Raw genomic sequence first — 27,148 nt, 5'->3', positions numbered from 1 at the left:
TGATGTTTTTCTATCTTTGTCTGTATTATAATGGACTTTTTATGTATCACCTTTTCACCTAATGAGGCCATTCTGGGAGGGGTGGGTCAACATGACCATATATATTAATATCACCTGACATTTAACAACATTTTAAAATATATAAAAAATGAATTAACTCCCACCCATTTGGGAAACCCTTCCAGGGCTGTTACCCTGGGTTTTTCTCTGGCTGAGAAAGACTGCTTTAACCACTAAACCCCACTGCTTTAACCACTAAACCCCACTGCTTTAACCACCAGGCCCCACTAGAGGCCTGTTGTGCTCTCCTCTGGCTCCATGTAGGTCACCAGCACCCTCTCCTGGCCATTGTCTGATACTTGCCAGCTTGTCTCCACCTCCTTGTTCCTTCTCCTTGCTCTCTCTCACTCTCCTCCCTCTTTTCTTAGTCTGTCTCTTTCTATCCTCACACTTTCCTCCATTCTCTGGTTGTCCACTGTCCTCTCGTTGTTTCTGCATCTGATTCTGAGCTTCCTCACTCGTGTTTTTCTATCCCCTGGCCCATTACAGTGCTCTTATCCCATCCTTCTCCCCCTAAGGTCTAATCTCAAAGTGGCTTCTTCCTGCCCCATGCTTTCTTCCAATGCCCAGCTGCCTTGTTCCTCCACCTGACTGGCTTGTTGGCACAGCCTGGCTTGCTTTGCCTGGGTGACCGATGAATCAGGTCCATCGTGCCAGCTACTGCTGGATTGGCCCAGGGACTACCCATGTTGGGGTGGTTATCCCCTGATTTCTCAGCTGCCCTGTGACCCTGGAGTCTTGTGTGGGGCAACAGACTTTGGTGTTTTCTGCACTGGCCAAGACTGGGGTGGTGCACTGTGGCTTGGCTCGGACGTGACAACTTTTCCTTCACTGAAGGGTTGCTGCTGGCAGCTTCCAAGAGGTGCTGGTTCGCTGAGCTGGGTTGCAGGGCCCTCACTGGCTTCCTGGTACAGTATACTTGGTTTTATCCCCCGCTCCATGATGTAGGCTAGACTGGGAGAGTGATTGGCTTCAAGATCACCCAGTGAACTTCTTAGCAGAAGAGAAATTTGAGCCCCAGCCTATGGAAGCCAGACATTTTGTACTTAATCCACGTGTACAATTTCTCATTGGTAACAAATACAGAAATAAAACACTATCACATTTGAAGACTACCTGAAGGAGTTTCAGAGCGGCTTATATTTCCCTTCCTCTTCCCACAAAAGACCTATGAGGTAGGTGAGGTCTGACCAGACTGCTTTGTAAGAATAGCACTAGCAGGGCTGTGATCAGCCCATGGTCACCCAGCAGGCTGCATGTGGAGGAGCAGGGGATCAAACCTGGCTCTCCAGATTATAAGCCACCATTCTTAACCACTATACCAAGCTGTATTTTGTCCTTCATCCAAGTAGCTCAGGAGCAGAGTATGTGAATTATCCTATTTGTCCTTACAACATCCCTCTGAGGTAGGTGAGCTTCATGGTTCAGTAAGAATTTAAACCTGGATTTTCCCAGTCAACGCTTACCATGCTCCTTTCCATGACTTTTCTGTTAAAAACATCAAGTTATGGTTTTATATGGCATTTTCTATTTGGCTCTAGAACGTTGTGTTTGTATATCTTCCACCTTTTACATAGCGTTAGGTTATTTTATTCCCCCAGTAAAATCTTACCAAACGTGGAAGATTTATTGAATGGCAAGGTGCTTCTTTTTTGACCTTTTTGGTGTTTTATGGGAAGCACTATATAATGAAACTGATTGCTTTCTTTAGACTTAGCAACTGATTTGGTTTTCAAAATTACTTGTTAACAAAAAAGCATATTTTAGATGCAGTAACTTTTGTGAACCAATCAACTATAATTCACAGATTTCTTTGACAGAACAGAAAGTGAGGTACAGGAGGTTTTGAGAGAACCCCCCAGTGTTTTCTCCTTTCACATTAAAAGGGAACCCGAGCTGCTGCTTTAACTCTGTAATTGTATTGTGCTGAAGCATTTTGTTGTTTTTTTATCGTGGTGAATAGGCTTTTGTTTGAATGAGAGGTAGTAGCACTGTTAGATCACTTTGTGGATCTCTCTTCAGTATGTGGAGATAATTCATGCATGCCAAAGTGATTCTATGACATGCCCAAAACAATAGGATTTTATTAAAAAGAAGAAAATAAAAGGGCTCCTCATTTCCAGTGAGTATGAACAATCCCAAAATTGATGAGTTTGTGGGGTGGCTGTTTCTGGACTGTAGAGGTTACCCTGTTGTTTTGTAATGAAGTATACAAAATAAATTCTGTTGTGTCTGCAAACCACCTGTGTTCTTGAAAGTGGGAAAGAGGTAAGAAATTAAGTTAAATAGTTTGATGTTTTTCAGCCCAAGTGGACCCATATTATGTAATTGTAACATTTCTGCTTCCCTCTCCTCTGGCTTCAATTTCCAGCTCTGACATTGTGTCTCCTTGGGACTCCCAGGAAAATCATCAATGTTGCAAGGTGGGGGGAGGTTGTGAAGGGGTAATCCATGAAAAATCTTCTATCAGAAAATGAACTCAGGATCCAAGCTAACTTGGAATACATTTGTTTTGGTTTCTTAAGCAACTTTTGCATAGAAGGAGATCCAATTCAGTTCTGTGTTGCATTTCTATGAAAGTCCTGTGAAAGAAAATTAGAGAAAAGTAAAATTAATTTGTTTCATATTTTAGGACCAGTTAACTCTTCATTTCAGAAAGTTTCTTTATGTTTCAGAGAGTGGGATCTACACAGAACAAAACACACATATGGTGCTGTTGGTAGTTCTCTGGCTATTTAAGTTATCAAAACACTTTTACAAACCAGGACCATTTTTTGCAAGCCAATCAATGTTGTGCTATTAGCTGCATGCACAATCATAGTGGAAGATCTGGACTGGGAGATGTCACAGAATTGACTTCTGTAAGTCACTCCACGTAGGCCTTCGCTTGTCCTTGACCTGTAAATTGCTGCTGGTACAAAATGCCGCTGTTAGGGTCCTCACAGGAACACCTTACAGGGTCCATATCTAGCCTGGGCTGAGGCAGCTGCATTGGTTGCCAATTGTGGCCTGAATCAAAGTCTTGGTTCTTACCTTCAAAGCCCTTCATGGTCTAGAACCAACATATCTGAGGAACCATCTGTTGCTTTATGCCAGGGTCTTACGCTCTGCAGGTACTAATCTGTTGGTGGTGCCTGGCCCTTTGGAGATTTGCCTGGACTCGACCACAGCCAGGGTCTTTTCGGTCCTGGCCACAACCTGGTGGAATGAGCTCGTGGAAGAGCTGAGGGTCCTGCGGGAGCTCTCATGGTTCTGTAGGGCCTGCAAGACCTCTTCTGCTAGGTCTTTCGCTGAGGCCAGGGTGTGGAGGATCAGAGGGGCCCCTCCAGGTTAGATTAGTCATCTGTGCTGTTGGATTGACAGCACCCTCCTGACCCTCCCCTGAACCACAGAGAGGGGAGTATTTGATCTTTGGGGTGGTGGTTGGATTTTTTTGGCCACCGGGTTATTCTTGTGTTGGCGGGTTGAGTAAGATTTTAATTTTATGTTCATGGGGTTTTATCTTTATGTAACCCGACATGAGAAAGCTTTGCTGATAGCGGTGGGGAATAAATCCAATAATAATGATAATGATGAGGATAATAACACCACTGGAATAATGTATGTATTATATTTCCCCCAGGATTAAGAGAATGGATCTAATTTTTAATGGTATTGTGGTGCTAATTTTAAAAAGTTGGAGAAATCACTATGGTGTTAGTGGTAAGTGACCTGCAGCAGGTTGTAGGTAATATAACAAATAGTATTAATTCCAAATTAGTAGTCTAAGTACTGTTCATGTACCACAGATTATGCCTCCATTCTATTAAAAACGATGGTAGCTCATGAAAAACAATTATGAGGATGATTAGTTTATTATTTATTTTATTTTCTTGAATTTCTGTATCGCCCTACCATAAGGCTCAGAGCGGTTTACCCAAAACGTAATGAGTATATGGGAAAGATTGGAAGAATAGAAGATCGTTATCAATGCTACTATAACTAAATATATACTTGACTGCTGGACCTCAGTTGACTAGTGTGGAACCACTTCAGTTTTCCTAGAGTTAACTGTCGAACCCAAGACCAGATTTGTTCCCTGTTGCTGATTCTGTACAGGGAGACCAGCCATTGCCGTGCATGGCAGCTATTCACAATTGGTGGTGATGTCCATGTCACTCTTTAATCATGAGTACTTTTGCCCCTGAGTTTGAAAAACTGAAGTGCAAATTGACTATAAGTGATAGCCCTGTGAGGCAAGGAAAAGCTAGCTTGAGGGTTTGCCCTGTTCTTAACTATATACGTAACTAGTTGAAGGTTTCCTGTGTAAGAAGATTTCTCTCTCTACTAGTATTGGATTTAGTTAAATTTACAGGATGTATTCTGTTTGAAATGTGGAAATTCTTGTGATGTTGAGATGCTTTACGTTCCTTCCTCCTCTTTGTAAATATTAGTTAGTCTTTGATCCACTGAACCAGTTTAAGTCTTCTTGAGTGCAACTTGATCTTCCTTCCTGGGTGTTTCAGACTTTTCTTCTGAGAATGTGGTGTTGCGCCTCTGTCGTTTGTGCAATAGATACACTTTGACTATATTTCTGATTGTGTCATTAAATGAACTTCTTATTAGAACAAGATGTTTCTAAAATGCATTTTAATCATATAGTCCAGATTAAAATGTATATTCAGCATGATAATTCTGTTTGGGAAAATGAGGTTTTGTGGTCATTTAGAACTGATTATGCATTTCAGTGGGTTTGCGATAAATCAGCCCTCGGTAAACAAAAAGTACAGTTTGTTGCTTGCCCCTTTTCATTATGTAATTTACACCAGATGAAGTTGGAATGCATCAGTGAAGGTTAGAAGGTAGTGGGAGATAATCATACTTTATGATGTAGGTTATTGTGCATGGCATCCTCAAACCTTCATTACATATATTAATAGCAATAGGGCTTAGGATGTGCTCAACTGTACTACTCTTAATAAATAGTCAAACAATTAGTAATTCTTGCCTATTCCTGCCTATTCCTGTTGCCAGGATCTCCCCTAAAATCAAGTAGGAGTCTTTCCCAGGATGCCATGCAAAATCATTTTAAAGGAAAGGTGCCAAACACTGAACCCAAGTAATGTGTGTGACATCTTTAGTTAAAGAGGATTTCTGGGGGCATCTTGGAAAGACTCAACAGCATTATTATTCTAGAAATAATTCTTCCTGGAGCTCTGATGGTCTTGCTACAATCCACAATTAGTTACGCCAGTATTTTGTGTGCTCTATGATGTAGGAGTCTTTCCTAGGATGCACACAAAGGGTTCTTGTAACAGTTAATTCGAGTTTGTGGAGAGACCATCAGAGCTACAACAAGAATTAATTAATTAATTGTATTTATGGGCCCACCCCTATTGAGCCAGTCTTCTTGGGGCAGCTTACAATATAAAAATAATATATAATAAAACTATGTGTTAAATATTAATACAATAAATACATTAAAAAGGTAGAAGATACTGGTTTCCAGGTAATGTTGTCAGGATGACCCATTTCACCTGTTAGTTTTTTACTTGATTGGTATTGCATTTTCTATTGTCCTTAGCTTGGTTGTAGTGTAGTTTGTAATTTGGAGCTTTCACAATGGCTTTCACCTTCTCCATTCCATGTTGATGAATTCTTGCTTTGTTTGCCATGGGGCTATAGTGGAATTGTAGGGTTCCTTATCCCAGGAGAGTTGTTAATTGGCTCATAGCAAAGATTCACTGACAATAACTGAGGAGCCTTTAGTGATAAATGATTTTACCAGGCATGTGGCTGGAGAGACCAGTCTTAATAACCCCTGTTTCTGTTCAGGGTAAATCATTATGACCTGGAACAAAGAGCAGGGTGCATTTTAACACATTCAGAGATGTTAAACAACAGTAAAACCCCCATAACCATTTACATGATAGCAGCTGAGTGTTTGAATTAACTTTGTATTTAGCTTAATTTGGGGTCCTAATTATTCCTAACTTGTGTGAGTAGATTTCAGTAATAGCATACTATGGGGATTTGTAACTACGGCAACTGAAGGAATCATTTTACCTAAAGTACTTTTGTTCAACTGATTAAGAGAGGTTTAAATGAAAGGATAGAAAATTGAAACTCTTTTCCCTGATAAGGCCCAAACAATTGCTTCAAATGGTACCGAGAAAACAAATAATGGTGAGAATAAGTTTGCTCCTGCTTGCATTTATTCTAACAATCCAGTTAGAGTGTGATGATGTCTAACATATATAATCCAAGTATTTTCCCCAAAAAGCTTATAACTCATTGTTGAAATACAGTTGATGTCAAACAATTGGAAATCGTATAATTATAGGCAGTAATTGAGGCTGTAATCCTAGGTTCACCCAGTTAGTAACAAGTCAAAGTGAGCCCAGTGGGACTCAGGGCTGTGAACATAAAAATGTGTCTGCCCTGCAATCCTGGCTTTGTATTATTTTAATAAAATGCATTACATAGATATTTCCAAACATGTTGTAGCTGTCATATGTTAGGCTTTCAGATGTGTGCAGCATATTTTATATATGTATAGTGAAAGTGAATAGTGATAGTGAAGTAATAGTGATTGAAGACAGATGTATGTGTACATAAAATATATAGTGACTATTTATATATATAGCGTGCATTTTTCTGGTGATACCATCTTCTGAGTAAATATGCTTAGGTGCTAAGAATAGTTGACTTTCAACTGTGTCTTTCCCCCTGATTTTTAAAAATACAAAATCAGCCTCAGGGGGTCATAGTTTGTGCACAGAAATAGTGAGAAGAGACTACTTTCCACTCAGGCTGGATTTCCTCTCAGGCTCCAATTTTTCCCTGCAGGAAAACAAGTAGTTTGGAAGGAGAAGATTTTTTTTTTGAAGGATACAGACCTCAAATCCCAGAGCTGTGGCTTCTTATTGAAGTCTTCATAAAATCTAAAAGTTCTGTTGGTTTAAAGTTTTATAGTTCAAAGAACTAGAAGCTATTCATACGTCAGCAAGTAATCTTCATTTTTTTCACCCACTTAGTGTTAGTACTCTAAATTTCACTGGTGTCAATGGAATGGCTTTGATACATAAAAAGCACTGCATCATCTGGAATGATTTCCATATTGAGTCTAATGAAGAAAGTTTATTCATTTGTATGCAGATGCAGTGGAAATCCCGAAAATAATCTAGAGTTCATCCAGATCTCTGGATCAGAGTGAGTCAGGCTCGGTAGGCTTTACTTGTAATATCACCACTGAGTTTTAGTTCTTATTTACTGCCGACCTTAAATCCTCAAATGACTTTATGGTTGCTTTTTCATTCTTATGATATGCAAACATGACTGCAAAATAAGATTACTTATTTACCATTAAGATCCATGGAATGGTGGCTTCCTTAATGCTTTTGAAAGTGTATTTTTAAATATATAGTTTTAGGTTGATCACAGAGTATATGCTTTGTATGCAAATGTTAATGTGGGGGCACAGTATGGTACCTAAATTTGTTTAAAAACAGGAGCCTAAGGGACAAAAAGAATCCTCCATCCCTTTCTCTCTTGTATTTCCCCCAGTTATGCAATATTTATGTTAACTTTGCCAGTAATTTTTCAGATATAGTTGAAGAAGAAAGTAGTGATAGTGGGCAGTTGGAGTCTCTTAAGATTCTGTTTTCATTTTTCTGCATAATGACATAGTGAACATACTGGTATTGCCCACTGCTTCATGTGCCTTGTCAGTTCCCAATTCTGCCCTTTCTTTCAAAATGTGCCCACCCCTATAATGTTACATTGGGGGTGAATTACACTGTGTAGCCTCAGTTGGTTTACACAAGCATAAACAGCAACAGTAATAGTTTTCAAAACCATTTGGAAACGACAGTGTCCATTCTGGGCAATACCTGAAGACACTGCCTTTGAAATGAGCTTTGAAATGCTTGTGTAGTCTCCTCTTTCCCCTTTTCTTTCTCACTTTCCTTATGTATAGGTTTTACTTTTAGTTTTCCATGATATCCAAGTCAGCAAATTGGCATTTGAAGTTGCAATCCCTATATCAACTTTTGGTTTACTATTCTGGTTTAGAGAATAAGTACAAACCGTAGTAGTTTGCTGATTTCAACAGTGATTGTATCCAAGCATCTCAGGTTCTACAATGCTTTCCCCATTCCCTTCCTTTACCTTTTTTGCACATGAAGTATAACTGAAGGATTTCAGAAGCCTTTAGTGAAAATGTGATTTGCCATGTGATCAAAATGTAGGATCCTATGGTAACTAGAATGGTGTTTTCTTTAAAAATTCAGGATTCGAAACTGAAATCAAACTATGGATGGATTCAGATTGAATTGGCGGTTTCTACCGATTTCCCCCTTCCTACAATAGCTTATCATGTTGTTCTTTTGGGGTCCCTTATCTCTCATGGAAATCGGTAATCTGCAGTGTATTTGTGTGTATGGAAGGGGGAGGGACGCCATGTAACTGAAGGAAAATTTAGTCTTGATCTAGTCCTAACTCTAGTTTGTACAGGTGTCTGTTTGTGGATGTCACCAGAATTACAATGTGACTTGTGGCTTCCCAAACTAGGCAATCTTCCGTCTTAATTCTTGCATGGGGGGAAGAGGAAGGGAAGCACATGAGCATTGCAGTAAACTGAGTTCTGTCTGTTCAAGCCAGCAGAGGTGTTTGTTCACGACATCTAAATCTGCTAGCCCAAAATAAGCCCAAAGGGAAGGAGGGAAAAAGAACATGTCCATCCATTGCTTCACTTTCTCCATATTGTAGTTACATGTTGATTCCCCTCCCCCATCTTAGCCTTCTCCTACACCCAGAAGTTGTTCCAAAATGTCTTCTGTATCAGTTGTGTCATCTGTTTACTCCTTTTTAATGATCAAATTTGAGCAAGGATTGGTTGCAGTGTAATCAGGAACCAGTTTAACGGTTTACTGTCATTTCCCCCCCTTCTATTTCTTGATTTTTTTTAAGTACTGTGACTCTCAGTCATCATGTAAGTAAAGTTGCAGCTGGTGCCTGCTTTGTGCACAGAATCTCCATGTCAGCAATTGGACACGGTATTCTTTCGGGGTATCTATGTTATCACTGAATATGAAACTGTTTCCCGATGACAGGCAGATGGAATGTTGTGCTGAATGTGTAAATTGGAATTATCGCATCTAGCATTTCTCTTTGCCAGGTGCCAGCTTGCTGCTGTGGCTCAACACTAATGTTGAAGGGGTGCCAGAAGTGGTTTTATTTGCTAATTATCTCTTAGTATCCCAGGCAAACAGCTTGCCCAGGTGTTTTTAGAAACACCTAGCAGGACAGTACAAGGCTGCAGGTGCTCACGTAGTGATAGGGCTGCGGACAGAATTGCTGCTGTTGTCTGCTTCCATCTGTGTAATTATTTTCTTAAAGGTGGTGTTCTTCAAGCTTGGAAAAGTACTTGGGTGCCAGCCTGGTTAGACCACTGGGGAGGAAGTATCCTGTTGTGATTTAGTTGGTAATGGGTACTTGGTCAGGTGCTTTTGTTCCAGACTTTGTGAATGAAAAAAAAGGTTTGTGTGTCCCTAATAGCAAGAAAATGTGGGCACATCCCATCTGGTAGGATAAAATTCAGAAAATGAAAAGCTGAAAGAAATTTTAAGCAAAAATGAAATCTCTATGGAAAGCCACCTGTTTTTCTTCCTTTATATTTTCTTGAAAAAGAGCAGTAATTTCATATATATATAATAGCTGAATAATAATGAGAATTTGTGTAATTTCGCTTGAGTACTCAAGACATTACAATGGCCTGTAATCTAGGCAAATGTTATTCTCAATAATGTATGGATGATTCTTAACAGAATATGTCGCCCAAGGCTACCTCTGGTAAGTTTATGGTTGAAGTAGGATCTGAATTGAGCCACTATGCTACCCTCTCTGTACTTACAGGAAATACAGCACATTGGTTTATGGTAGGCAGAGTATTCCAAATTTCTGTAATATTCCTCCTTCAGTACCCCAATGAAAGTGACTGCATAATTTTACAAATGCTACTTTGATCTCCCAATGACAAAGAAAAGCCCCCCTTTTCAGGTCTTTGCTGTACCATTTCTTTGTGGACAAGCATTGAAACAATGTAAGAATCCCCCCACAACCGCCATCCCCCCGGCTGCCAACACCCAATAAAAGATGTTACCCAGATTGGGATCTTGGAGAACACTGGAGGGAGGGGCCCAAGATGTCCCCTTAGCATGGCCAAAACCAAAAGTTTGGCAGACAAACTCGGTCTTACTGCACTAGCTCTGAGAAGGCCCATAGTTCTTCTGTGAGCACATTCCACCAGGCAGCGGCCAAGGCCAAAAAAGCCCTGGCCCTTGTCAAGGGATGGAGAACCTCACATGACCCGAGGATTATCAACATGTTAGTATTCGCAGAACAAAGTACCCTGCAAGGGGCATAGGGAATTGTCCTGCAGATATACTGGGCCCAGACTGTGAATAGCCTTGAGGGTCAAAACCAGAACCTTGAACTTGATCTGGAATTCAACTGGCAACCAATGCAGCTGCCTCAGTGCAGGCTGAACGTGGTGCTCTGGTGAGAGCAGCTACATTTTGTACCAGCTGCAATTTCCAGGTCAAGGACAAGGGAAGACTCGTATAGAGTGAGTTACAGAAATGTTGTCTGGAGATTACTGTCACGTGAATTATTGTGGCTAGGTGTTCTGGGGCCAGAAAGGGCACTAGTAGCCTGGCTTGGCTTAGATGAAGAAACCTCAGTGACCTGGGCCTCCATTGTCAATCATGCCCCAGTTCTTGGCCACCAAGAATCATGCTAGGTTCTTACAACTAGTCACTCAAGATGGATAATCACCTGGATTTGGGAAGCCAAAGCTGGTAGTGATCAGCTGGAGCACTATTGAGGTAGGATGCAGTAATATGAAATCTGTCTTTGGGCATGTAGTAGTATATAGGTTACTAGAGACAGTAAAGGGACAGTTAAAGTGGTGGTAGATTAGACTTTCAAGACTCATTGTGTATGTATGCTTTCTTCCTTTGAAACATCAGAATTTCTGATGTTGCAAATATCTGTATTATAACTATTTTTGCCATCAAGTCACATCTGACATGGTAACCCCTTAGGGTTTTCAAGACAAGAAATGTTCAGAGGTGGTTTGTCATTGCCTGCCTTCATATCACAACCTTGGTATTCCATGCTTATAGCCCGGGCAGATATTCATACTAGGTTGGGTTATTATTTGATTGAACAGGTCAGAGGCAGTATCATACCCACAAACTCCTCTTCAGTTTCATGTTGGTTATCACCTCATATTGCTATTTACTAAAGATTCCTAGCTGATGATCCCATTATTTCCTGTTTCACATGTTGATGTCTTTGAAACATTGCTAGGGAGTTTACTTGTGGGAAAGGGGCCCTGGCTATAGAATACTGTGGTATGGGTGCTGATATTTTATTTTCTTGCACATCCACACATTGCATATTTGATGCGAGTGGAACTGGATATGTCTTGGGTGTCACAACTTCTTAATCTTCCATGTTGTTTTCACTGGATTCTTTGTAGTGGTTTGAAGCAAAAGAACATATAATTGAAGGAGCATGGTTGCAAATTTAGAATGCCCGAAAGGATCTTGTGTACATTATCTTGTTGTGTAGAGGTGAAACATAACTTGTTTAGCATTGTTTGATCAGAGGCAAAGGAGATTCTAGAATCAAGTGCATGTTCAGTTTTCAAACACATAGCTAGTTTTCATGGTTGTATAATTTTTCATGATATCCAGGCATTGAAAGAACAGGAAAGCCAAAAAGGGATAATGAGGACATTGGTTTGGGTCATATGGAAACATTGGATGAGAACATCTTCGGGCCTGCAGTTCTTGGTATGTGAGCCAGAGTCAGCTCAGTGTGACATGCAGCAGACCACACTAAATAGAAAAATGGGAAATTACATGTGTTGAAGAGAGGGAGATTCTTTCTGGGAAGCCTTCCTCAGGAGTTGAGTCCGTAGATATGTCAAATGCATAGTAGTACTGCACTACTTTTAAAAAGTAGCAGAAACTCAAGTAGAGATTTCTCTTCAAGTGGCTCATGGCTCATTTCATTGTTTTAACTCGGCGAATCAGCTGAATATCCACAGTTAAAACAATTAAATGAGCCATGATTCACTTGAGGAGGAATCTCTACTTGAGTTTCTGCTGTTTTTTTTTAAGAAGTGCAGTACTACTATGCATTTGACATCTCTGTGGAGTCATCACCTGAGGGAAGCTTTGCAACAAGAGCCTCCCTCTTGTAAACAATGATGGAACAACCACCTTCGGCCCAAGGTACTGCTGCCCTTGTTCTACTTGATGAAGTGCCATCAGAATCAAGTACTACTGCTATTTCATCTTCAGGTCTGGAGCTGTTTTGGGGCAGCTGATTTAGTGGTGTGTTGTTAATGGCATACAAATCAGCTTCAGCCTACAATTTCTAATTCTGCTTTGTTAGCTGATAATGCTGATGTTATGCCTTGCAATCGTTAAACCATGGGTTTTTGTTTGACTCATTCCATACACATTGGATAGTGCACTTTTAGTGCACTTTAGAAGTAGATTTTCCTATTTTTTCACAGAAAAATCCTTGGTCAGTTAATAGCTTGTGTCTTTATGAGAGTAAAATCAACATTGGCCATTACAAAAAAAAAAAACGTTTGCCTCTTCCACAGGGGAAAATTACATAACTAAATATGGGACCAGAGGACCTTAAATTCCTCCATTGTAGGGTTGCCAGGCACCACTGTGCTGTCAGTGGGGGAAGGGCACTCTTCAGGAACTTCCTCCCCTACTTACTTTAACCCAGAACAATGTCCAGTATGCTCGTGTCACCCAGGAGTGATGTCAGGGGCAATGCTCTGGCTTTTTGGAGAAAACTATGGTAAAAAAAAAAAAATCAGCCTCAAACCATAGAGTTTTGCGCCAAACCTAGAGTGTCACTCCTGACAACCATGGTGTGCTGATGTCACTTCCAGGTGATGTCAGCATGCCAGGACAGTCTTCCTGGTTCCAATGAGTATGTTTGGGAAGTGTGTAGGGAGGTCCAGAGAGGCAAGGATCACCTTGAAAGTTACTGGGATTTCCTCCCCACTTTCTGGAGCTTCCAAAGCAGGGGGAGCAATTCCAAAGTGGGGTATTCCTATTAAAGTATAAACACCCCTTAAACTGGCTTAACAGTAATGCACTTTCAACTGGGAAACACAGGGAATTTTTTTTTAAGCACCGACTATGTGCATTTTGCACTTTTACTTTGCTCTTTTACATTGAACATTGCATCTTTGATACCTTTTTCTTCCCATGGGCTGTACGAATGTAGTCTGTAGAGATCATAAATGTTCTTACTGTTCAAAAATCTTTGACCCAATATGTTCAGCTCCATTCTAGAGATGTCAGCTGAGCTCCCTTGGGTCTAGATTGTTCTGTTGGTTTGCTACTCACAGACTTTAGGAAAGCTTCTCTTGTTAATTTTTTGCAAGTGAGAGTGATTTTTTTTCTTTTGGTTTGGACAATTGGGAAATGTGCCATGTGTCTGTATTGCAAATATGGCTGCTGCCAGCCGTTGTTTGTTTTTCTTATTAATAATGTGTGTTTGGAATCTAGTTTATATATGTGTGTTTGCATTTCAGTCTGTAAATATAGAATACCTTCAAAGTTAGAAACTGCTTAACACAGAATGCACATGCTAGCAATTTAATTATAATTGATGTAGTTTGTATCTATCATTCACTAAGTATAATTGACAAACTTAAAATCTGGAACTGGGAATGCAAAAACGTTTTGTTGCTCCTCACGAAGTAATTCTTATTTCTGAAATAAGTCTTAGTTTAATGGTATTTTCTGAGAATTTGTTTCCACATATTGGGGAACAATAGAATAGCCAGTGGTTTCCAAACTTCAAATCCATGGACTTTGCAGTGCTAATTATAAGTGCAGGGCATTAGTCTGAAATAAGTTGGTTAATTATAAGTGCTGGTGATAACTTAAAACACTATTTGTTGCTTTGAAAAGCTGCAAGGAAGAAGCTTCCACTAACTACCCAGCTAGAGAATTCAGTATCATGAGAATCACAACTTGTCTTTAACAAACAAACATCTTATGAGTGTAGAGAGAAGTTCTAAAAAAAGTGGGTAGTTCTTGGTGAATTCCCTCTTTTTATATAGTTTCTTGCATCAGCATGGCCAGCAGAAGTAAAATGAGTTATGCAGAATAAATGTGCGTCTGCAGTCCCTCTATTTGCATATGTCATTAAAGTTACAGAGTCCTGTTTGTCTTGGTACAGAATTGGAATTATCTTGGCAGAGAATTCTATTTTTCTTAGTGTAAATATATACAGTCAGGATAAAGGATTGATTTTTTAAAACAATCATTGTGATTACTTGGCTGTCCCTTATACCTCTAGACTTTTAGATATGCAAAATGAGCAAATGGCTCCCCCCCCTTCTATAGTAAAAGATAATTATTCTGCTTTTACCTATTCAGGTAATTTGTGGTTTCTCTCTGACTTTATCTGAGCAATTGAGCAGGAGTGGAAATTACATAAAATCCAAGATATACATCAACATTAGGCCTAAATAACTGGCATAGTGAAATAAAATACACTCTCTGTAGCGTACACGGTTTTAAAATAAATGCACAATGTCTTTTTTTGTTAAATAAAATTGCTGCGATTTTTATTTTGACGTAATCATATATGCATTCCTGACTTTATAGTGGAAAATGGCCTGTCCTGAAACAAAACACTCCATTTTTGTAGGCAGTTTGAAAAGTGAGCTCTCAAATTATTCTGGCTGCATCCGTATGAATTACACATTGAAGTCAGGTCTTTAGCATAAGAGAACTGCAGTACTGGCATCATCTTTCATTCCACCCCCTCTCCCTGCTGCATCTCCCCCCCCCCACTTGTGCCTGCATTTTCAAAAGGTCATGCCTGTTGGGGATGGTCTTGTAAACCAACCCTAGTAATAAAACAACCATTTCTACGGAGTAGGGGTAGAAACAGCTAGGACTGTTGCTTTGTTTATAAATCCATTAAAATGAACCATACACTCCCCATCCTTCTGTATCTTCAAAAATGCTTTTGAGGTTGAAAATATGGGGCTCCCTGTGTTTTCATATATCATGATTTTTAAAACATAAGGGTATGTAACTTGCTCAGTTTCACATGGTAAAGCTGTTGTGTCATTAACAAGTGTGTTATGTTGAACACTACATTAAGTATGGATTTAAATTTGGGTATCTAATTTAAATTCCCCATCTCCAGTGGAAAAGTAATCTTTGTTGATGGACTTGGTACAGACATCAATCCAGCATTGAATGTGTATCTTTATAATATAGTCAAGAGACACAGTTACTCTTAATTAAATATTCTCATTTCTTCTTGTGTGTGAAAAAAACAAATCCTTTGATTAATTTACATTTCTAAAGTTAAAAGTTTTTCAGAGTCTCATGGCTTAAAAAATAACAATTGGAATGTCTCAGGTTACCTCAGCTGCATAAAACCATCATTTCGCATAGCCTATTTATATTTATATATAGGCTATATTTATATTAAACATCAATTAGCTGCCTTTCTACACTGTGGAACTCAAAGCAGCTTACAATGTATATATAACAATGATTATAAAAAACTCATAAAATACCACATTGTAAAATTTCAATTTTGTCTGCCAATGAATAAAGAAGTATAACCAAATTTAGTCCTAAATAAAACTATTTAACTACGTCCTGGCTCCCTGAAGAACAAAAGTGACGGGGTCAGGCTCACCTTCCTGGAGAGGGAGTTCTATATTTGTGGGCTGCCATTAGAAAGGCTCCCTTTATTTTATCCCCCAGATGAGCTTCTTTGAATGGTGGGACAGGAGGGCCTCTCCCTGTGATCTTAATTCTTCGGCAGGAAAACAGTCTTTCAGATAACCTTCTCTCAAGCCATGTAGAACTTTCACTCTTTATGCATGGTGGCAGCTACTCTGCGCTGCCGCCATGCCGTTATGGCAGGGCAGGATGCTCCACCGTTCCCCGTGTACGCATGGGGATGGGACATGCAGGGCTTGCCCTGGCATAGCACGCGGGCATGCGTTTTGAGCTGGGGCCAGGAGGCCCGGGACGCTGCTAGCCAAGGTAAGCGGCAGCGGCCGGGGAGGGAGGTGGGGAGGGGCTGGGGGGAGTGGGGGGGACAGGCCCCCTCCACACGCTCTGGCAGGACAGGGTGTCACCCTTGCCAGCTCCGTGGAGCCTGTAGGGGTGTGCGGTGGCCCTGTAGGGACACCGTAGGTCGGGGCTGGGCGAGCCGAAAGGCCCGACGCTGTCAATTATGCACAGCACCGGCCCGCCCCAGCCCCTGCTGCCGCCTAGTGTAACTAGGAAGCTGTGGAAGTTCCCACATTTGCTTAATGCAGGCTTGCGTAGCCGTGGGCCGGGATGCACCTGCGTTGGTGGCAGCAGCGAGTATTATCAGAGATTTCCCCCGAAGCCCTACTGCCACCAGTGCGAGCATTCTGGCCCGAGAATAATGGACCTTTAAAAGACAAAAACATTTCCCTGAATTGGCTCAGTAGTAGCATGGTAGCCAGTGCAGTTTCTGCATTGGGGTCACATACTCCCAGTAACTGGCTCCAACCAGCAACCTGGCTAGACATTCTGTGCTAGTTGTACCTCCTGAATAATCTTCAAGGGTAACCCCAAGTAGAAAGCACTCCAGTTTAGATGTTACTAGGCATGGAACCCTGTGGCTAGATCTGACTGAACTAGGAACAGGCACAGCTGACATGCCAGCCGAAGCTGGGCCACAAGCCCTATGAGCCACTGTAGCTACTGTTTTTTTTTTTAGACACATCAAACTTTATTACAGTTGTTCAGACCAAGTTATATGAAGTACTACATGTTTTTTAAAGTGACTGCTCAGTCAAGCAGCACACCCAAAGTGTAAACCTGGCTTCTCAAGGATAGTATAACCCCATCCCAGACGAGAAAGATCTCAAATTCCTTCTCCCTTTCTGCTAGCCCACAAAGCCTTTGTCTTGTCAGGATTAAGTTTCAGCTTGTTCACCCTTATCCACTCCATTATTGACTTTCAGTACCAATTCGGGAGCCAGATTGGTATAGTGGTTAGGAGTGCAGACTTCTAACCTGGTGAGCCAGGTTTGATTCCCTGTTCCTCCTCCACATGCAACCAGCTGGGTGACCTTGGGGGCTCATCACAGCACTGATAAAGCTGTTCTGACTGAGCAGCAATATCCAGGCTCTCTCAACCTTACCTACCTCACAGGGACTGTATACGCACTGGGAACTTCACTGCCCCAGCTCCTGTGCAAGAACACAAATTAGGGGTGGATGAGGCGAACTGGGTCAAATGCTTCCCCGTGTGGGTGCAGGAAGAGGTGGGGCAACCTGCCACGACTAAACCTCCAGCCTGCAGCCCAGAATGAAACCTCCAGTGCAAAAATGGTCAAGGTGTCTGTTGTGGGGAGAGGAAAGGGAACGTGATTGTAAGCTGCTTTGAGACTCCTTTGGGTAGAAAAACACAGCTTATAAGAACCAACTCTTCTCACTTGTGCGCATTCTTTATGCTCAGTGAACAGGAAGTATACTGAACGGTCAGATCAGGTCACTGACACTTGTATATTTGCCTTGATCCTGTGGAAGCTCTATTAATAGGCACAGGACTGCAAAATGGAAAAAAAATTGGAACAGTTCAACAGCCAGCATTGTTTGGGGGTGAAGACTTTATCTTCCAATTAAGTGAATTTGAGCCCTTAGAGCAGTTGATGACAGGATAAATGTCTTATACTTATGGTACCCAAACTGGCCAGTACCACCACTGAGGGACAGTGTAGTTACATGAGGGAGTATCAAAGAAGAGGCAAGTAGAAGAGAAGCTACATGTGAGTGGGTCTCTGTATGTTGTGGTTAATAATATCTTTCTCCCCCTTACTCTACCATTCCTACTATTAAGAGGGTGCTTACAAAAATTATTAAAATCACTACAAAGCAAAATCAAGGTGCCATAGCAATTAGAAAAATTCAAGGAAATAAATAAAAAAATAAAATGGCTGTGTTATATTTTTGCAAAAAGTTTTAAATTTAAACCATCTTATAAAAATAAGGGCTGTTGGTCCATGATGAACATTATTGTGGAATATGTTCTACACAGAGTACAACCACTAAGAAGACCCTATTCCAAGAGATTTAAATTTCTCACATCGTATTTGGATAGGTGCTTCTCCCATAGATTTTGATTGGCAGGAAGCTCCATATGAGAAGATACTCTTTTAACATAGACCAGACCATTGTACCGAGAAGTTACTGGACTAATGTGATAATCTTCTGAACATCTTCTGAACATAAGACATGTATACTTTGTTCATATTATCCTCAGGTGAAGAAATGTGGAAGTATTGAACTACCAAGAATTCAAGTTCAGAAGGGTTTTTTAAGGCTGTGAACCTACTGGTTGGCCTTGGACAAATCATATTTCTCAGCTCATAGTACACTACGCTAACCTTATTGAAAACTGCTCAAATATGTCAAATCAGCAAATAATAAACTGTCAGATAGTTTGTATCTTCAGCACAATACTCATGGAGGAAAAAAAACTTCCTGTGATACTTGATCTGCTAGTTCTTTTTATACACTTGAGTTTTTAGTTGAATCTGAGTAATATGAATCTTCTAGTCAAGGGCTATTCTTGCAGAAATACCAGTGCATACATAATATTACTTTTTCTCACCTCAATATGATTCATCCTTTTTATTGGAGTGCGGTGATGTTGGTGGAAATACAGGATAAACTCAGTGTGTAATCGTACATTGTAAAGGACCAGGCAAGTGAGTGTATGTGAAAAAGAGATAGATGGTGACAAGACTGACTAAATTGGTCAGTATGATCTTTTATTTTAAGCCATTCACAAAGCTAGGTTCCATATTTCTGTTGCTTTGTGACAGCAGACTGCAAGAACAGTCTAGAAATACTCCTCTATAAGAGAGTGTTAGATAACCAAGTGGAAGCTTGCAGTAGTTGAATGTAATGTCTTGCTGTCAGATGTTTGTGTCTTCCTGTTCCGGGTTAAGAAGTATGTTACTTGGCAGATGTATAATAAAAGGGCGACAATGATTTGCCTAGGTTCAATTCGGTCACAAACTGACAGTTTTCAGCACCTACTGACCTTGCTAGTTTTTGTATGAGGCATATATTTATAGACAGACCTGCTTAGGATGGCTTACAACTAATAAAGCTATTAAGTCAAAAGCATTAAAATGCAAGCATTAAAAACAAATAAGAACCCCCCTTCCAAAAAAAAAAAACAGCCCAGGGGGACTCTGGGGACATGGTGCTACCTGTGGGTCTGTCCTTACTCTCAGTTTATGTGGTGTGCTACCATGGAGCCAGCTTGGTGTAGTGATTAAAAGCAACAGCCTCTATTCTGGAGAGCCAGGTTTGATTCTCTGCTCCTCCACATGCAGCCAGCTGGGTGACCTTGGACTAGTCTCTGTCCTGTTAAAACTTGTCACAGAACAGTTCTGTCAGAATTCTTTCAGCCCTACCTACGTCACAGGGTGTCTGTTGTGGGTAGAGGATGGGAAGGTGCTTATAAGATGCTTTGAGACTCAGAGTAGTGAAAACTTAGGTATGGAAAACAACTCTTCTTCTTTTCTTCTTCCTTTTCCTTTTTTAGCCTCTCCTCTCATCTTTATTTGATGCCAGTTAGGTATGGTCTAAATGTGGGTATGATCACTGACTGCGATTTTTGGTTCTGTCCCTGAAACTAGGGGGTGCTACAGGCTAACCAATGATTATCACTGGCATTCTTTAAACAGCAGCTGGACAGATACTTATCCTGAATGCTTTAGGCGGATCCTGCATTGGGGGGGGGGGGTTTTGGACTGGATGGCCTGTATGGCCTCTCCCAACTCTATGATTCTATGATTTCAAAGGAGACATATGGTTGTGGCTCTGATTAGGACTGCGTTGTTAAGCAAATTTAAATTACTCAATCACAGGTGCCTGCGCAAAGATTTCGCAAGTTCGGCATGAGGAGAAAGAAGCACATGAACACAGCAGGTTCATGCTTATCAGTAGCAAACTAAGGTTCGCTCCTGATGTCTAACATTGATTCCCAGAATCCGTATCTCTCTGAGGCTTATCCTTATTTCTTTATCTTAAGCCTTTTCTTTATGGAGTTTTTAATTAAAAGAAAGAGGATGATTGGTTCTGACGGTACCAACTATCTGTTTTTTGTGGAGGGACTCCCCCTCCCATTTCTGTGGAATAAACTGGTGTTGACTTAAATATGTGTCTGGCAGTGGATAATTCTGTTTTTTCTTGCCATTCTCAATACCGTACTGAGGGCTTTTATTGTTGCACCACAAAACATCCTGGCAGAACATGTAAATTAAAATGAAACTTTTATAGGAATTATAAATTGTTACACTGGTTTTATCATGGCATTTCTGGGCAGCTAGGTTTTAATTATTTGACTAAAGTTGTTAATTCCATTTCATTAAAAAACAAGCAAGCAGTATCTAGATGATAGATGTAGATGTCAGAATGCCACAGAGGGTTCTGCGTATTTGATTAAAGGTGTTGCTCTGGTGTTAAACCCAGATTACGAGAGCATCTTAAATTCTATTGATTCTGTCAGCCTTGTTTTTAATGTGCTGCTTAAACTCGGGGTGGAATCACACACAAAATAGAAAAAGGGAGAAGAAAACCAGCCCTGAGTGACATTGAACTCCTCACCAGAGTTGGCAGTTCTGCTGCCAGTTTCCAAGAAACTGTCCCTATGTCTGTCATTCAGGTTTAGCTTGGCTTGGCTGTCTTGCTTTAAGTTCCATCATTTTGTTACACAAGTTTTACCCATCTCAGGGCATTGTATCAGAGCATGTGCTGGGGGGTGGTGGTGGTGGGGGGAGAGACTCACAGCTGTCAAGCGTTATTCTAGAAAAACAGAGCCCTAGCTGCAGAATACTAGAAAAACTATCTAGGAAATCAGATGCTGCTTTCTTTTGCAATGTAAGCTTGCTTTTCCCTTCCAGTATGAGCACAAAAAGACTTTGGAATGCAGTGTCTCCTATTTGGGTTTCTGTTTGTGACTAATTCAAATTTAAAATATTGTATACCTGATTCTTTATTGTGAAAGAGAAGAGCTGTTTATTTGTACCCATTTTTTTACTACCTGAAGGAGTCTCAAAGTGACTTCCTTTCCCCTCAACAGACACCCTGTGAGGTTGGTGAACCTGAGAGAAGTCTGGGAGAACTGTGATTGACCCAAAGTCACCCAGCTGTCTACATGTGGAGCACTGAGGAATCAAACCAGTTCTCCAGATTAGATGCTGCTTCTCTTAACCACTACACCAAGCTGGCTCTCTTGGCCTGCTTCTTATGACTCAGGGCAAACGAATATTCCTCTCTGTTATTGGAAAAAAGGAGGTTGAGAGAGGACATGATTACTGTCTTTAAGTATTTGAAAGATTGTCATTTAGACCCATTATGCACGGGGGTTTTAGCACGCATTCGGGGTGGAATGGCGGCGACTAAAATCACCGATAATGCAGGGTGCCGGGGGCAACAGGCTGCAAATTCAATACACGCCACCGAAAAAGCCATGTTAGCGGAACCTGGAAGAAACTGCAGCTTCTGTGGCGACCAGGGCCCAATCAGACACGGCGGCGAAGGCGCCACGTGCATAATCGGAGAGTTCCGGGTTGAGCGCCCGAGCCAGAGTCGAAGCGGCTGCTTCAACGCTGCGGCAGGCAGGAGGCAAACAAAGGGACAGAAAGGCAGCCGGGGAGCCCATAGGGGAGGGGGACCAGGAGAGCACCGCCGCCCAGTACCGGCAGGGGACAGAGGGCAGCATGACCCCACCCACGTGGGACGTCAGAGGGGCCCGGTCCCCGAGCCCCCACCCGTCCCGCCACCCAGTCCCCGAGCCCCCACCCGTCCCGCCACCCAGTCTCCAAGCACAAAACACAATGGAGGCGATATGTATAAGAAAATATAAAAACTTTATGAAATATAAATAATCCTTGAACAACAAACGGCAAGAACAGCAACAGGCCAAAACAGGGAAACAGGGAATAGAAACAGGGAAGACCCGGGGAAGGAAAGGGAAGGACAGGGGAACCATACAAGGGGAAGGGCGAATGGGAAACAGACCAAGGGGAAGGCAAACAAACAGGGACCCAGCCCCCCACCTCCCACCCCCCCACAGTCCAGCAGCAGGGCGGTGGCGGTAGCTTCTGGGGCGCTCACGTGGCCGACAGTGACGGCCCAGGGGCCGTAGGATCCGTTGAGGCATCCCCTGCAAGGGTGGAAGGCAGGGATCCCATAAGACCGATGGCTATACCAGAGGGCCGTAGAGGGCCAAGTTGGCAAGGCGCTGGAGCACGGCCGGGCCAGTGGCCCAGGTCCGCACAGGTGCCCGTTGCCACCGTACACATCCTCCTGCTGCCGTAACATCCAGGTGGGTGCTCCAGCCTCCACCCACATGAGGTCAAGGACATCGGCGTGCAGCGGAGGCAGCCCCGGAGCGTCCGCGGCGATGGCTCTGAGCGCCACAAAGAAGGCAGCCCGGAGCCTCTGGAATTTCTCCCGGCACTGGCTGGGTGTCTGGGAGTATCCGGCGGCCTCCAAGTATTTAGAGGCCACCCTAAAGACGTCAAAGCAGTTGACCAGCTGGCTGGTCGTCATGAGGCGGCGTGAGTGGCCCATGGCAAGGCAGTAGAGAAAGAAGAGCTCCACTGCCCGGCATTGCCAGCGGGCCCCGTCACGCCGCTCTCTCCAGGTGCGCAGCATGGTCGAAAGTGACCAGCCGTGTCCAGTTCCCGCCCCTTCCCACCACGTCCCCCTGGCGTCTGGCCCACAGTATCGCAAGGGGCGTTGGGACCACCTCCGACGTTGCTGGGAAGCCGGCATCCCCCGGACGCACTGATGCCTGCCAGGACCGCCCATTGGCGGCCACGCAGCCCTTGCTCCCTGGCCACGCCATGTAGACTCCGTTGCTGGCCACCCAGCTATTTAGTGCGGCTGCACACGGCCATAGCGAGCAGGGACACCATGGTAGCACGCTGTCCGAGGGCCCCGGCCCCGGCGCCCGAGGGGCCCCCTGTCCCGGCGGACAAGTACCTGACCCCTAGCTTGTCGACATTGGCAAGCACCGGCGAGCAGGTGTGACGGGGCCGTAGCTGGAGGGGCTCTGCTGGAAATCTGGGGCGCCCCGGACATCCAGGAGGCCCTGCACATGTCCCACAGGAACCGGGAAGTGTTCAAACGGGTCTCCAGGGACCTCTGGGCACGAGGGGTCATCCGCAGCGCCTTAGAATGCCGGACGAAGACCAAGGCGCTGCGGCAGGAGTACTACGTGTCCGCGAGCATAATGACTGGGCAGGAGCCGAGCCGGCCACATGCCTGCACTACCGGAGGCTGGCCGATATCTGGGACATGCGGGTCTGTGGGAAGCCGCGACGGGTGGTACGGATCCTCAGTGTGCGGTGTGTTCCACGGCAGGCCCAGGTAGTGGAGGCTGAGTGGGCGGATCGGGGACGGCTGCTGAAGAGACCGGCATCTGCTGGCGTGGCTCCGCCGGCCCCAAGTGTGCCCTCCAGGCCACGGGAGCCTTGGCCAGGTAACGCTCCCGGGTGGGTGGCCGCCTGGGCCGTGGGGCCGGGGGCTACGACACAGGCTTACAACCCACCCCCCGTCTATGACCCCCACCAGGCCAATCAACGGCACCTGCATCGCCCAGGGGGGACAGCGACCATGGCGGCCAGACAGACGATGAGTCGGCCGGGACCCAGGAGACCACGGGTACCGGGGGGCCCCACGCGGGTGGAATGGGTGGTGTGGGCTCCGACCCCAGTGGCGGCCGGCAGCCGGGTCCCCAGGTGTCTTGGCACAATGACGGCCTGCCACCCCGGGCCAAGGCACCGCCCTTCATGTCACCCGCAGATGCATCATAGGGGGACGGCCCGGACAGGAGCCCACCGTCCCCGAACGTCGCCTCCGAGTCCAAGCAGCAGGGGGAGGACTCTGCAGGTGCGTGGCCTGGCACTGGGTTCCATGGAGGGGGGCGGCTAGGACGACCATTGGCCAGCACACCAACCCTATTCGCATGCAGGTAACGGCGGCGACGAAGGGGAGGGGCTGGGCCTGGACCTCAGGGTGCTATCAGGGCCAAGGAGCGCCTACAGCGGGAGCAGAGGCACCGCCGCCACTGTCGGGGAACGGCTATTGGAGCAGGGGGAGGAGGAACTGTCCAAGCGGCGCTGTTTCGAGACCACCCTGCTGGAGTTCGGGAGGGCGGAGGACGAGCGGGAATGGCAGGAGTGGGCAGAGTTCCAGGTCCTGTACCGGAAGACAATGGTCGGACCAGCAGCCTCCCTCACAACAGCAACAGGAGTCCTTGAGCGCATCGCGACAGCCCTGGAGCAGATGGCTCCCATGGGCTCCGACCCTGCCACTGCCGCTGCCGCTGCCATCCCACCAGCCAAGACTCCCCCTGTGGCTCCCGTTGCGGGGCTTGCGGAGGCCCCGGTCGACATGGCACAGGGAGAGGGGGAGGCGAACAGGGTGGATGTTGGCGAGGATCCCCCTCTGCGCCGCGGGGCGCTGGGGTGAGCCAGGGGCGCCGCCACGGGGGGCCGACGGCGGCCGCGGGGAGGGCGCGGACAACGGCGCCTGTAAGCAGACGAATAAACGGCCTTCCCGTCAGTGGGGTGGCCCTTACCTTCCCTCTGTCACTCGCGTCTGTCATTCACCTGGCGCCCTTTCGCGGCCAGCGCTCGAACATGTAGGCAGCCACTGCGTCCCTGACACGTTGCCCCTCCCTCCAACTGGGAAGCCCCTCCTCCTCGACCTCAATGGTCTCCCTGGGCGGCATCTCCAAACGGAGTTCATGGCCGTGTGCCTCGCAGATGTTGTGCAGGATGATGCAGGCTATGATTACCGGGGTCAAGTGGTGAGCTCCCCCTCATTCACAGTCTTCATGCAGCAGCTGGACAAATACTTATCCTGATGCTTCAGGCTGATCCTGCATTGAGGTCTGCATGGCCACTTCCACCTCTGTGATTCTCTTTAGATATATTACTATTGTTAAGGATATAATAAGGAACAATTCAAGGATGCAGATGCACGATTTGCATTCAGGTATTTTGTATGTTTCAATGGGGAGGGGGGAGTCACAGGGGAGGTGAGAGCTCTAAGCAGAGAAACAATATTGGAATTATGTCAGCACCTGTATACATGGAAACAAGATGACCTCTTAAGGCTTTTCATTAATTTGTCAATCTGAGATTGATGGGTGGGAGAAAATAGGGACACTGCTGAGTAAATCCTGGAGCAAAGCACTTAAGATGACAGCAAGAAGCTTCCTGTAACTTTATTCTTTGGTACTTTATGACAGATGTCAGTGTTAATAATTAGGGAAAATTTCAAATAAGACTATACCTATAATCATTGCTACATTTGTAATATCCTTGAACTATCAGCTACCCATTAGATTCAGCATTAATTCATTTATCAGCATAAAAACACAAAGCCCTTTACTATCAGAAATCATTGGTGCAAACTTAAGTGATTCTAGGTGGGCTGGTTTTCTTTACTATTCATGCCTCAAAAACTTGCAGTGATTCATCATTCAGACCTGTTTTTGAGATGTTGGCATAATTTATTTATGAAGAAAGATTCTAAGGTTTTTCAGCTGAATCTTGGACATCATTGCACAACAGAGCACTGGAGTACACAATAATCACCTAGAAAAAGGAGTCAGTCCTAGTGATTTTAGAGCCCTGGGCAAAGTTCAGGCATGTGATCCTGTATATACTTGGACTTCCTAAAGGCTTTTGACAAGGTACCTCTCCAAAGACTCCTCTCAGTTTACTCCATGGGGTAAGAGGATAGATTCTCTCATCAATTAAAAATTGGTTACATGGCAAGAAGCAAAGTGAAAGAATAAATGGACATTAATAATCTTGTGAACTGTGAACTCAGTGTTTACCTTAATGGCACTCAACTTAGACACAACCATACACCTATGTACCTTGGTGTTACCCTGGACAGGATTTTGAGCTATAAAAACCAACTTACCAATGTAGCAGTGAAAATATGCATGTTGAACCAACATGCTACAAAAACTATTTGATTTAACTTGGGGTGCATCTGCTACAACACTTTTTAGATGCTTAGCTTTGGGGTTGATTCATAGTACTGTGGAATTGGTATTTCAATGTGGCTCACCAGCCCACATGTCCACAAACTTGACATCCAACTCAATGCAGCAACAACTACCTTCAGTGAATATATTATACCCATTCCAACCATTGATAACCTGCGTCTCTGAAGGCAAGGTGCTCTTTTTAGTGAATATAGAAATATAATTGAAAACAGAGTTGACCATCCACAAAGACTTGACATGGTCCTATCAAGACTAAGATCTCGACATCCAGCAATATGATCTGCACAAATACTGCAGTTACAAAATGTGATAGGGAATGAGTGATTGTGAACATGGATGCAATCAATTCCACCTGATATTTGTAACTTGATAAACACCAATGAAAGGCCCACACATTTTGACTTGGCGTTTACAGTATGGAAGACGGTGAATAGAATATGAATAGGCTTTGGCAGTTGTGTAGCCCTGTTGTTTAAATGGGGCAAAATACCAGGCTCCATAGAATCATAGAGTTGGAAGGGGCCATATAGGCCATCTAGTCCAACCCCCTGCTCAACGCAGGATTAGCCCTAAGCATCCTAAAGCATCCAAGAAAAGTGTGTATCCAACCTTTGCTTGAAGACTGCCAGTGAGGGGGAGCTCACCACCTCCTTAGGCAGCCTATTCCACTGCTGAACTACTCTGACTGTGAAATTTTTTTTTCCTGATATCTAGCCTATATCGTTGTACTTGAAGTTTAAACCCATTACTGCGTGTCCTCTCCTCTGCAGCCAACAGAAACAGCATCCTGCCCTCCTCCAAGCGACAACCTTTCAAATACTTAAAGAGGGCTATCATGTCCCCTCTCAACCTCCTTTTCTCCAGGCTGAACATTCCCAAGTCCCTCAACCTATCTTCATAGGGCTTGGTCCCTTGGCCCCAGATCATCTTC

At 43.8% G+C, this 27,148-nt stretch overlaps 1 protein-coding gene across 29 annotated transcripts in view; it reads left to right on the top strand.

Moving 5' to 3' along the window:
- Positions 1 to 27,148, top strand: part of ADGRL2 (adhesion G protein-coupled receptor L2) — a 219,062-nt gene that overhangs the window by 51,553 nt on the left and 140,361 nt on the right. The gene's annotated exons all lie outside the window — the stretch shown is intronic.

The sequence above is a fragment of the Paroedura picta genome, chromosome 4 (genome assembly GCF_049243985.1).
Source record: "Paroedura picta isolate Pp20150507F chromosome 4, Ppicta_v3.0, whole genome shotgun sequence".
In the NCBI taxonomy this organism is placed as follows: domain Eukaryota; kingdom Metazoa; phylum Chordata; class Lepidosauria; order Squamata; family Gekkonidae; genus Paroedura; species Paroedura picta.
Note: the sequence above shows the minus strand (reverse complement) of the source record. Positions and strands in the feature narration are given on the sequence as shown.